Below are 12,908 nucleotides of genomic sequence, written 5' to 3' on the forward strand. Positions count from 1 at the left end.
GTGCTAGACAGGCATAATGATGGCCAGAAGATGTGGGACACACGAGCTCACTACTCACCAAAATTTAGGATTTTGAATCTGGGATTCTGATTCCATTCAGCAGGGCCAGGGGACATGTTCAGCAGAAAACAGATTCTCATAGAACTCAATACATAGGCACACATACTGCATATGTAAAAATACATGATCTTTTTGAGCATGTATAAAGCTGGAAAAACATGTTTTGAATCAGGCTCTATTCAGACACACCTAATCAGACATCTAAGTGTGGAAACAACCCTAAACTCAGTCCATTTTGAATGTATTGGTCTGGCATTTCCACTGCTTCTGGAAAAAATATGTAAACTAACAAAGAAATATTACATGTCTTGCACTTAAAATGATTTTAAAGGCAATCAATTATTGAAGAACTATTCATTATGAAGAAAAGAAAGGATACTACTTCTGAGTGATTGCTAAACCACACAAGTAAAACAGAAGTCTTTGTGTTTTGTGAGAGGGAAGAATATCAGAGGTTAAAGAGCCAGGTTTCAGGGGAAAATGCTTTTCAGTGCAAAAATAAAGGTTATTCTAAATATTATCCTCCTTAAATTGGTAATATTCACCACAAGCTTGGGAGCTACTCAGTATTTATAACCCTGATAACTTCAACTACAGCAATATATACATATATCTATATATATATAAGTGGATCAATTTTTAATATGTGTAACCGCAAATCTGACAGAGATAAACCCTTCAGTGAATCACTGGCTCAACTTCTTGTTTGAATTTAAGTCATTTCATTAGGTCTGACTCAAAATAAATAAATAAATAAATAAAAAAACACCTTGCCACAATTTAGTGTTGTAATTTATGAATTATTTAAATTGCTCATTGAAAACATATTATTAAAGGATGTACTTTAAAAAGTAAGCGAACGTAAGCAGGCTGTATATTTTACAGGTTACACATTTAATTCTCAGGAGCCCATTTCACACTGGGAACTATCACGTTAACTAGGCATTGTGGTCTTGCGGTAAGAACAGGAGAGTAGAAGTTGCTGGTTCCAAGGAAAGCCATATGTGACTTTGAGAATGACATTTCACCTCTTTGTTGTTTTTTCACCTGTAAAGTAGAGAGAAGGGAAAAAGTAATGTAGCTCTCCTGGGGACTGAACTAAGTTAACATTTGCAAAGTGCTTTGAGGTTTGCAAATGGAAAAGGTGCCAGAGAAGTGTTATAACTTCACTTCTATCATTTCTAATTATTATTATAATTATTGTTATTTGAAGCGGGGGTCAGATTCTTAGATTTGGCCTTTTTAGGTTGCTTCTGTGTTGTAAAGAGATTGTAAATCTGCCCTCACAGGGCAGCTGGTGGGGACCCCTGCACCCTGTAAAACTGCCATCCTATTTATTTCTTTTGCAGTTAGGTCCATACAGAAATATTCAGCTCCTTTTTCACTTGAAAGTTGATAGAAGACATATGGTGGAGGTAAAGAATTAAAATATTTGTAAGAAAACCAGATTTCAAAGAAATCTTTGGAGCACTGGTTTATGTTTGCATTTATCTGAGTGTTCGTAAAACAGTGACCAAACAGTAGAAAAAAACTGTGATACAAAGAACATCCAGGTGGAAGGAGGAGGGCTTCAAATGCCCCATGTGAGGTCTGTCACCACAAGCACAGTACTGCTGAATCCTTGTCCTGGCCCTGGTACCTCCTTGCTGTAGTTACTGAGACCTGATCACTCCCTGTAGAGTCCTGTGTAGTCCAACACATTGCTTTGTCCAGGACATCTGTACCCACATAGACTGGACAATTCTGATTTATACTCACCTCTATAGGAAAGGTACTGGTACAGGCTAAATGACAAATTATTCTGTGCCTGGTCAGTGCTGGCCCTCATGAAACCCACGCTGCTGGGTCATATGCTTTGTGTCTGCCACCTCTTTTTCTCTCACAGTCATAAAAAGCCTTTTAGGGAGGCAAATTTAATACCAAAACATTGTTGAAACATGGGCTAACTCCCATTGCGTAATTGCAACCTTTATCTCTTGGAGTTATTAGCTAGGATGACAGTTTTTATTTATTTATTCTTCCAGTGGCAATGAGAACATCAGAGAGCAAAGGTCCCTTGGGGACTGCTCCATCCTCATTCCTAATCAGTGAGCTTAATAGTTTCTACCACATGCCTCTTAAGCTTGAAAGTGAACTGTGTCCTATTAGCTAGAAACCACTGTTCAGCAAAGTGACAGTCAGATCTTTTAGGACAGTATTGTTATTTTTAATATACTGGCCTAAGGCTTTTGAGTGAGAAAAAGGGAGAAATAATTGCTTAGTACTGTGAGGCTCAGGCTCAATTTAGGAGCTATCCCTATCTATTAAAGTAGAATTATTTCTATATTGCATATACAGGAGAATAACCAGAAATTAGATTTGCACTTAGAGAAACAAATGGCTTTTCTTTTATAATTGGTTCCTGCTCGGAGAAAACCTGTCAGCACATTTTGTGAATGTATTTCAGCCTAATCCAGCCTGGAAACACCTTAGTGATTGAATTCTCCTACTGCAATACTGGGTCTCCAGTGGGCTTCCTCACGCTGGCAGTAAAACTAACCAGGCATGCTTCATAGTCTCAAAGTTAAAAGCTCGCTCCCTGCTCAGTGCACTGCTAGAATTCAATAGGGGTAAAGTTTTTGACAAGATGATTGAGATGTTTTAGTGTCAAGGATAGCAGTTTTGTGCTCCACTATTGAATATATGCTCTAGAAGACCAAAGAGAGGGGCTTTCAGTCCTCAAAAGTACTCCATGGTGCCCAACAAGTAGCTAAGACTTAAAGACCAAAATAAATATGACTTTCACCCATATGTTTTACTGAAAGGTGAATTACAGAAACAAAAGAAAAACAGAACAAAATGAAAGAAGCTCAGGCTTCTCTCTGCTTATTTTTGATGAGCAAATCTTGACAAACATTTGTTTCCATCTTGTGGCATCATTGCACTCATAAAGTCACATATCAAGCATGTGCAGACATTATTTCAGATATCAAACTATTTATTTTTTTTTCTGGGTGCTTGCTTTATAGTTCCATAAAAGCTTTTACTAAGCCTGGAAGGTACTTTGTGCTATTTGGTATTTCTTTGGGGACAGAGGGTTCATAAAAATAATGGATACGAGAGACTGCATTAAAGCAAGATTCCAACAAAATACATAGTGTGCCTTGCAACACAGGTATTTAAGGTGTGACTTGAAATAATATTAAATCAGAGCTATCCTATATTCAGCATGACGTAGTCCTTCTTTTGATGTATATTGTACCACAGCAGTAAGCAGCCAACCAATCACCTTTATTCCTATTTTTATTGTATTCTGCTTATTTTCCAGTGCACTGTGACAGATTTTGTAGTGTAGATGAAACAGAAGGTTGCAGTTTAGACACCTAGCAAAGCACAGAAGTCATTTGGAAGGCCTTGGTTATTAATTTTGAAGAATGTGTGCACAGAGCAAATAATGGTGTAATGAACTGAGGGCCTTAGGACATACTGAGGACAAAACCTTGACTGGTAAACATGTAACCCCCATACAGATCAACAAGAGTTTTCTAATTAGCTTCAAGAGGGAATGGATTAGTCTCCCTCCTCGAAGGTCATGATTTAAGAATCCATGCTGTTGTACAGCTGCTCCTATGTGAGGGAACACAGAGCAACCAGCTCTATCTATACCCTCTCTCACTCCATCTACATCTATCACCTCTTACCCACCAAGCACTTCAGACAGGCTGCATTCTTGCAACTTTATGGAAAAGAATGTAAGACAACCAATACATGAGCAAATTGTCTTGAGATATATGCTCACATGAAAACAAACAAATGAACAAACTAAACAAACAACAAACAAACAAAATCCCTTTTACCTTGTTCAGTTCCTGTCTATAAATCTTCCTTCCTCTGCAGGGCTATTAAGAACAACTGGCTGAAGCAGCACTGCTGTTAGTTGAGATTCTTGCTATCCTACAGACCTGTCAGCCAAGTTACAGAAGCAAGCACAGAGAATTGATAGTCTTTTTGGCAAAGAGAAAGAGCCTACATTGATTCCTCCAGCAAGAGCAGCTGCCTTTCATGCCCTTCCCTCTATCAAGGCCTATCTTAGCCAAGTCGTGGTCCCATTACAATTTTGTAGGTTGACAATTTTGTAGGAGGAAGAAGGGTAGGCCTACAGAGCCCCACCTTTCCTAACATCCACGAGTGAAGGACTGGGTGAGTTTCACAAGACTTCAGACTTTCAAAAGGATAGATGGGACTGTGTGAAAAGGCTCTTCTCATTTCTTCTTGGGGGAACAGTTCTGTCTCAGATGCTCTACCATATGGTGATGTTCTTATTTTTGACATGCCCTCAGTGGACTTCTGGAGAGGTCTTCTGTCATAATTTAATGTATCAGACTAGATAACAAGATATAGTCCAGAAACACCACTCAATTAGTAATTGTAGATTATAGTCCCAGGCTATGCCATAGACATACAAAACCTTGAACTGGCAAAGGAGCCAGTTTGCTGAGATTTAGCACAGGCAAAAACAGAGAGAAGGATGGTCTATCCACATTATGATAATAACATTTACAAGGCAAGGAGTAATGATACTATTCCTTCTTTCTCCCCATACATTTCTATGACAATAAATAATACCACATTCAATTGATAATGCTTTGCAAACCTTTTGAATATTTGCTTTTTCTTAACTCAACTGTGTTTTGAAATGTGATGCACCTCTGCAAGAGCCCAGTCAGAGGTGGGTAGAGGAATTACTTTGTAATGATTATTATTAATACTAAATGCCACCTTGTAAAACAATCTCTTATAATTTGACTTCATTAAGCATTCTTTGTTATACATCTTTAATTCATTAACCTCAGCATTGTCGGCATGATGCCACAATCAAATTCAACTTACTCCTTGTAGTGCAATGAGAGCTAAGGGCAGATCTCATACTGGGCTGTCGTCTAATGGACCTGAAGCGTCTGTTAAATGTAATGACACTCTGCTCTAAATGCAGGCATTTAACAAGGGGAGAGGACGTATGTGCTGGAAAAGAACGTGTATACTTCCAGGTGCTGAGCTGGGCATACCTAGTTTCATTTGAACCTAAATACCTGACAAATTTTTGAAAGCCCAGACTGATTCCACCCTTGAGCTACAACTAAACACAAATTCACCATGGGGCTCTTTCAATTTCGCTTACTTGGATCTTGTTCTCAAAAGAGGAGAGATCTGACATATAGGCTTTGCACAACATCTGCTGTACTTTTCAAACTGCAGATAATCAGTGGATAATGCAAAATGATATAATTTGCATCAGAAAGATAACTGAAAAGCCTCTTATATGTGTTAGGGGGCATAATTTAGCCCTTTGATGTGAGAACAACAAAAGAATATTAAAGACAAGTTCTGCTTTGTACAACATATGATGATAAAACAGCTGAAGCCAATGATACCCTGCAGATTTCTGCCACCTTTTTTCATGTTGGTCCACCTCTAGCCAGCTTCCAAAGGTCCTTGTAGAGTAATGTGGGATACAATGAGCCCCAGACCTACCGTTTGGAACAGACAACTTCGTGAACTCAGGGATTCAAAAGATCTTCTGTAGTCAAACACCTTCTCTAGCACTACAGAAGGAATGAGTGATAAAACACACCCTGAGGAATTTCTTTTCAAAAAGGTAAGAAAAATTGAACCGCTCAAAGCTGAAGAGTTTACCTTTACAGACAATTTACCTTACAGACAACAGAGCTGCTATTGAAGGTGATGATTACAGTGATTTACCAGCAAAAGCTCAATCAAGTCTGTGGCTGTAGAGATTCCTTCCAGACTGGACAACATGGCAGTGTTGCTGTTATTTTACAATATTTTTGTGTGCTTGAATTTATCATATGCCTCGTAGTTGGTCTTCCCTATGGTGGTTGTGTTAGTCCACGCTCTACCAGCAGGAACACCCGGCTGGGCATGCCAGCTGGCTTCATCCCTGACTTTCTGCCCCTTTTGCCAATATCTTAATATGCCACAGTTTTTAGGCTATCTCAGAAGAGCCATCATTGCTACTACTGCCTATGCTCAGGAGGTAGCATGGTGAGAGGAAAGTGTCATATCTTGTAGGCTGTTGTGTTTTAAAGCAAGATAAAGTTAGTTGCTGCCATGCATTCACACAGAAGAACAAAACTCAGCACTTTCAGCTCTATAAATCATGCTTTTGGATTCAACCTCTGCACCTTCACCACAGTCCAGACAGACTCTAAAAGATTGTTGAGGTTTCCATCAGCTATTAGTCTTTAAAGACCAAAGATTAATTCTGTTTGAAGAGAGAAAAAGGCTTTTGTGTTTGTTAAAAAATGACAATTTAAAGATGACAGATTTTGCAAATGGATATGACATTTACAGGAATCAATGAGCCCTTCTGATACCTATAACTATTTTCCAGAACTTCAGATTTTTATCTGGCTTCTTGACGCTGTCATTTTATTACTGCATCTGAATCAACATACTTTGCTAATAACAGTGCCAATTAACTTTCCTGCTTGGTATCCATATGACACCTCTTTATTGACCTTGTTCTGTGCCTGGCCAGAGTGGTCCCGTGGACAATCCCTCTAAGGGTTTTTACCTTTTAATTGTACTAATTAGTATTCCGAACTGCCTATCAGCTATCAAGTTTCAGCTGGAGGCCTATCAGTATTTTATTGCTAGTGGTTTGCACAATTCAAGCTATAAAATGGTAATCAATGTTCTGATGACAAGTAAAACAGTTGTTTATCACTGCAAATAACAGACATAACTGGGATTTCAGCTACTTATTTAGATTATTCTGAGTTACTCCAGCACACACAAATCATATCTCAAGTCTTCTGGCACCAAAGACTAACATAACTTCCATGGAGTGGAGTGCATGGAACCAAGAGAAGATTTAGCTCCAAGTGTAACTGAGCAGAATGAAATGGCTCTTCCTGCTCTTGTTGAACTCAACAGGCAACACCCACTAAATCAACAGGATCTTGATCTAGGCAGCCAGGGAGTTTGTATTTATACAGAGATCAATTATTCTCTTACTTCATGTATTTTGAACTCCTAAAATTCCTCTAACTTCAAAGGAATCAGTCTGGATTTACAGCTGTGTAAATGAGAGAGGAATCAGACTCCAGAGAGAAAGACAAAGGCCACTAAGTGAATTGAATTGAGAGAGGTAAGGGACTACAGAGAGCATGGTGTTGCAGTTTATGATTGATAAGTATTTATTTTTATTTTCCATGGTTTCTTTTATTAATGGCTCTCAGCCATACATCTCAACAACTTGGTCCCACATGCTAAAAATATACCTGTTTTTAATATTGCTAGCACTGGCTTGTAAGAACTTTTAAGCCCAAAGGCCTAAATCAGTAAAAGCCCTCTCCCCTCTCAAGAGGAACAACTGGTGCAAATGAAGACTTATAAGTTGGCTCAAACATATCATAGAAATATCTGACTCTAACATATTAGAGGTGGGATGAAGCTGGGAAAGATCAACAGTGTTTCAGTGGCTGGCTACCTCTGCAGCAGCACTGCATGAGCCCAGGTACAGTTTTACCTGCTGTCTGACCAAACAGGGAGATTTGGTTCCAGTGGAAGCCTTTTGTGCAAAGCGATACACAATCTTTTTTCCAGCCCTCTCCCTGCACTAGTGAATAACACAACACTTATATAGTCATGTACCTTTGCGATTGTTGAGAAATAACTAAGGATAGAGCTTACTCTATAGGACAAACCTCCCTTGGCATTAGGAAGAATTTATACAGAAAGAGGAATATAGGTCTTCCTACCTCACCCACCTTTTCTTTTCCTACGCTTATGAGAAACCACCAAATACTGTGGTTTCCATTTGTTGAAGATAATTTGTACAAATCACTTCACCTCATAGTGCTTCATCCTCCCCATTTCTGAACTAGGGATAAAAATTCATTCAGAAGAGGTCATATAAAAATATTTTTTTAAAAAATGTTAATGCCTAGTGGCAGATATTGCCTGTCTCTACCATAGTTTGATCATTTGCAGGCAAACCCTAACTTTATAAATAGGGATGAACTTAACTAGATACAGAGTGTGGGGTTTTCTTGCTCATTCATGCCTATGGTGTGCACTGAGACATTATCAGCTGAATGCTCCTGAAATGTCAGGTCCCTCTGCTCTCTTAGTACTTCATCTTGTGTCTTTTAATGGTTCTTTGCTGACTTGTCTCAAGTAATACCACAGCCTGGCTGTGGTCACAGGTCTGTGTAAGGGAATTTAGAGCTTGTTCAGTTTTCCTTTCCTGCAAGAGCTAATATGTTTAATTTAGGCTGGACTGCAACTGATATACCTTGGTGTGGCTTTTTAATCACCAGGGACCTGTGCTGACTTGCTATGGTGACAAAACTGATTTCGCTTACCTGGTAACAGCATGGTCACTTCATTGGGATGTAACAGAGCTAAATGCATAAATCTGTTCCCAGTGAGTTGAAGCAGTATCGTGAGACCACAGGTTTGGTAATCTGTGGAGCCAAAGAGGGAAAAAAATTGATTGATTTATTTTTTTCCCCCTTCTCCCCCGCCTTGTTTAGGGGCATTGGCTTGGGACATGACACAACTGAGGTTGTAGTTGCTGTTCCAATGAATGATTAATAGTTATTCCTGAGTTGGGTTTTTTATTATTTATCACAAACCACAGCTTATTCAAAGCAAGAAGTCTAATGAAAACTTCCTGCTTTTGAGAAAACCTTCACTGGTGGAATAACTGAGTGTAATGAAAACAAATGCCTGAACCTTGAGTGTTTTGGAGGCATGGTCTCCAGGACATAAGGAAAGTTATTTAACTTTGTTCACTTATAACATTCACTGCTTTTGTTTAAACTTCTCTGAGAGAGAGAAATGGGAAATGGAAGTGGGTCTTGGGTGGACATGGGGAAAGACATAGCAGATGTTTGCAGCACAGTTTCAGGGCCTTTTACCCCTATAAAGCACCAGCAGGGCTTGGGTTATAGCAGTGCAACTTTGGCAGTCCCATCAAACCAGCAGGAAGCAAGGACAGTCCCCTTGGGCTGTGCTCTCTGACCTTGGCCTGCAGATCCCCTGCTCACATGCAGGCTGAGGCCAGACACTGTGTCCGCTGATTTACTCTGCATGCTGCACTCTTTGTAGTGCTTAGCTGGCCTTGAGGTTACCGGGAGAAAATAACTTTCTATGTAATGTAAACTCCTACTTAATAAGTGGAAAAACTTTTGAATACTTGGAAGACCTCCGACTAGTTCTGCTTTGCTAGCTGCCTCAGGCTGCCAATGCAAAGGGAGGCTGGATGCTGCCTCCCATCTTGCTGCTGTGCTTCTTCTGTGCCCGCAGCCAGGTGGTTGATGCCAGGCTAGAAGCACGTGTATGGGCAGCTGAGTGGGAGAGCTCCCTGGTGTTTTGGCTGTGAGCTGAGCCTCCCGGCCTCATGGGGCTCTGTCCCATGCTTAGCTCGGTTTCTCCTCTCCATGAGTGCAGGCAAGCAAGCCTCTGCCACACTTTGCTCCTCTGCCCCATCCCTGCAAGGCAGAAATTGATGAACATTTGCTTTGATTTTGGTTGGGTGTCTCATGACTAGCAGGAGTCATGACCCCATGCATGTAGACAAGGAAGTCATAGAGCTGCATACACCATGTCCTTTGGTATTGGGAAGGCATCTTCAGTAAAGCTGAAGCTGATGGGGGATGGAGTCCCAGGCTTCAGCTCATGGTGACCTGATGGAGCTTCCCTCCAAGGCCAGGGAGAAACAGCCAGGGCCAGGCTTCTCACTTGAGGCTTCAAAAAAGGCACGATATTTGACCAGAGCTTGGTTTTAGGCCAGCCCTTAACACACATCAGTTTTGTTTAACTGGTAATATTTCTTTGCAAATGGATAAGCCAGGCAGCTCTGGAGGTAATGGTGATACTTTAAATTGGTTGTTTATTTTTTGTGAAGTGGCTCTCCGCTGTTTTATGGAACAAAAAAATGTACTTTCTGCAGCTGTTCTCAGTCAATGCTTCTGAGATGTGTAATGCTGTAGTGTCTAGTGTCTGACTACTTCTACAGATTAATCAGACCCCCACAAAATTTATTCTAAATTTCCTAAATATGTTTTGGTTTTACTCTGGGGAAATCTTTTTCTGGGGTTTACAATATTTGTTTCTTTTCCTGATGTACCATTTTGCATGTTTTGCATCTTGCACTGAAAAAAAAATATATATTTCCCATGTCATTCCTGTGTACTTTGCTTTGGAAATCACTCCATGAAGCTTCACATTTGTTCGTGATTTAAATGCTTAAAATCCCTGACAAGGGGTGTTGTTATCAGGGGATAATCACCACCCCACAGAGATGTAAAGTACAAGGTGTAAATGAGTATCTGGGACTCCCAAAGGCAGTGTCAGCCTGCAACAGCCACAGCTGTTGCTCCTGGAGCCACTTTAGCAACATCTTAGCTGATGCTCCTGAAGCATCTTAGCCAGCAACAGCTCCAGGAGCCATCTTAGAGGTATTGGGGAATGTCTTGGTTTTCCACATAAATCATTTAAATAAATTACTGTGACAGCTGGAAAGTGTCAACTGTTACTAAAATGTCTTAAATGAATATACAAAGATAATTCTTTTAAGCACTTGCCATCATGCCGTGTTCCGTTAGACCATTGCTATTTAATTATAGGAAAGGGGTTGTGGCAAGGAGAGGGTCTGGTTGTGAAAGGACTTTGTATTTTGTATGGGAGGCAACCAGAGCATGAACTAAGGGGAAAAATGGGGCCACTACACATCCAGAGGAAGTTGAAGGATCCCAACATGCCCACCCCACTGCCTGCCCTGTCCTTTAGGAGTGCCCGTGTGACTTCAAACAACTTGCTGAGGAAAGCTTGCCAGCATGCACAGACTTTTGTGCAAGCCATTCTTGCTGCTGTTTTGCCAGGTCCTGTTGCTGCTGTCGCAGGTCTCCTGGCCTCACTCCTTTCACACTGCAGGGCAGGCATCAGCAGGAGAGGCTTCATCTGCATTCGTAACTGTAATATTGACAGGGGCACCTGATGTGCATGGTGACTGCAGTCTGCCCGAGGCTGAGAGATGCACATGTTCTGTTTAACATCTAGAAAAATACCACTCACTTCTTCCCATCCTTTATGCTGGTGATGGGACAAGGGTGTTGAAAAGTCACTGGAAAGGCTTGTATGCTGCTGGTTTGGAAGGAGAGCAATAGGGCATACGCAAGGAGGCAATTCTGCTGTGCTTGAGATGACTTCTGAGATCAGGTTGTTGAGAAAAAAGACCAAGCTATGGACAACATAGCTTACACTGTGTTCAAAGTGCTCTAAAGCCAGGGTGTCCCAGGTGCGAACAATGAGGGCTTGCACAGAACTCAGTACTTAGCACACCTGGCTGTGACTCACGATTTATGGCTGATAAAATTAGAGGAGAAGGCATGTTTTGTGATTCATGCTCCAAGCTGCATCTGTTGTGCTTACTCTTGCAAAACAGCTGGAGGCTGTACGTGATCAGAAATGGCCTAGCTGACAACAGTGTGCACGGGCCCTGCTGACACCACTCTAGGGATGCTTCTGCCAGCCCTTTCACCATCTATGATGTCCCCAGCACAGAAGAGAACAGTGCTGTCAGCTCTCCGTCACCCACAACTGCCTTACCAACTGTGTATTAGCAGCTGCACAGAAAGTGTCACAAAAAGCTATTGAGGTAGCAGCAGAGCTGATTAGCCCTGCTGGACCTGTTCAGGTACCTCTGGCATAACCCATTTTCTCTTCTCTGAAGCATCCCAGAAGGGAGCTTGTGACCTGAGACCTGTGGCTGGTAAGTACCAGCTGAGGTGGGAGCAGGGCTAGCATGCTGAAGATGAGGTCCTGGAGAGAAGGGGCCATAGGCTGAGGCATGCTTGTATGCTGAAGAAGACGTGAAGATGTAATTGTGAGTCTGAAACACTTGCATTGTTCACAGCAGGGAGGTCTGGTGAAGGGCATTTTGAGTCTTGAAAGTGTTTTGGATGTAGGAACCAAGGGTAGACTGGGTACCATCTACACCCACCACCCCCTGCCAGGGGCAGGAGCAGTGTTCGGCCAAGCTGAGGTTCATTTCACACCTGCAGTTCTCTTTCTGCTAAGGCCATCTGCATCTGGACTAGGCATCTCTTCTCCCCGCTTTTTTTGTTTGTTTGTTTGTTTTCTTCTGTCCTTTCCTGTTCCAGTTCTATATCACAGAGAGCCCCAAGCCCCAAGCAGAGTGAGCACAAGAAGCCCTGTGGTTGTAGGGGTGCCCCTGTGTTAATTAAAGGAAGAAAAAAAGGTTAGGTCTACATATAAGTAAGCACAGGAACTGCATATCTTTCTGCCTTAGTGTAAGGCTTTTGTGCTCAGGCAGGGAAAGCTTCCTTGCCATGCAAGCAGTAGAACAGTGTGTGCCCCAGAACTGTATGGGGGCATGTTAAGGTCCACCACCAGAAACGGTGGTGATGGAGGTGACTTAGGGGTGGAGGGGGTGGGATGCAGCTCAAAGTCTCCTGCTGCTGGGCTGGGGCTGTCGGGGAGCTGCAGTGCCACCTAGGGTGGGGGCCTAGGGTGGGGGCCGGCAGGCAGAGCCCTGGTAATGGCAGTGTGAGTGGGACCAGACTGATCCCAGACCTCCCTGTTTGATATGCAAAATGGAATGGGAGAGCTCAGGATTATGCACTGAAAAATGGTGTTTATGTATATTTAAATGAAGCAGAGTGCATGCATTCATTATGATGTTAAAGCTCTTCAAACACTGCCTAAGTAGGTACAGCCGCCTTGGGTGAGCCTCAGGACTGGTTTCTGATGCGTGTATTTGAGAAAGTTTCCCTGAGTTTTTCACAGCGCTTACTTACAGCTCTGGAGCTTGAGCT

At 41.7% G+C, this 12,908-nt stretch overlaps 1 long non-coding RNA gene across 1 annotated transcript; it reads right to left on the reverse strand.

Moving 5' to 3' along the window:
- Positions 1–933: 933 nt before the first annotated feature.
- On the reverse strand, positions 934–3,993 carry LOC118168643. The gene is made up of 2 exons (XR_004751702.1): positions 3,897–3,993; positions 934–1,107 (listed from the first exon to the last, which is right to left on the reverse strand). It is a non-coding gene; the product is annotated as an uncharacterized LOC118168643 (long non-coding RNA).
- Between the last annotated feature and the right edge of the window lie 8,915 nt (positions 3,994–12,908).

The sequence above is a fragment of the Oxyura jamaicensis genome, chromosome 5 (assembly GCF_011077185.1).
Source record: "Oxyura jamaicensis isolate SHBP4307 breed ruddy duck chromosome 5, BPBGC_Ojam_1.0, whole genome shotgun sequence".
In the NCBI taxonomy this organism is placed as follows: domain Eukaryota; kingdom Metazoa; phylum Chordata; class Aves; order Anseriformes; family Anatidae; genus Oxyura; species Oxyura jamaicensis.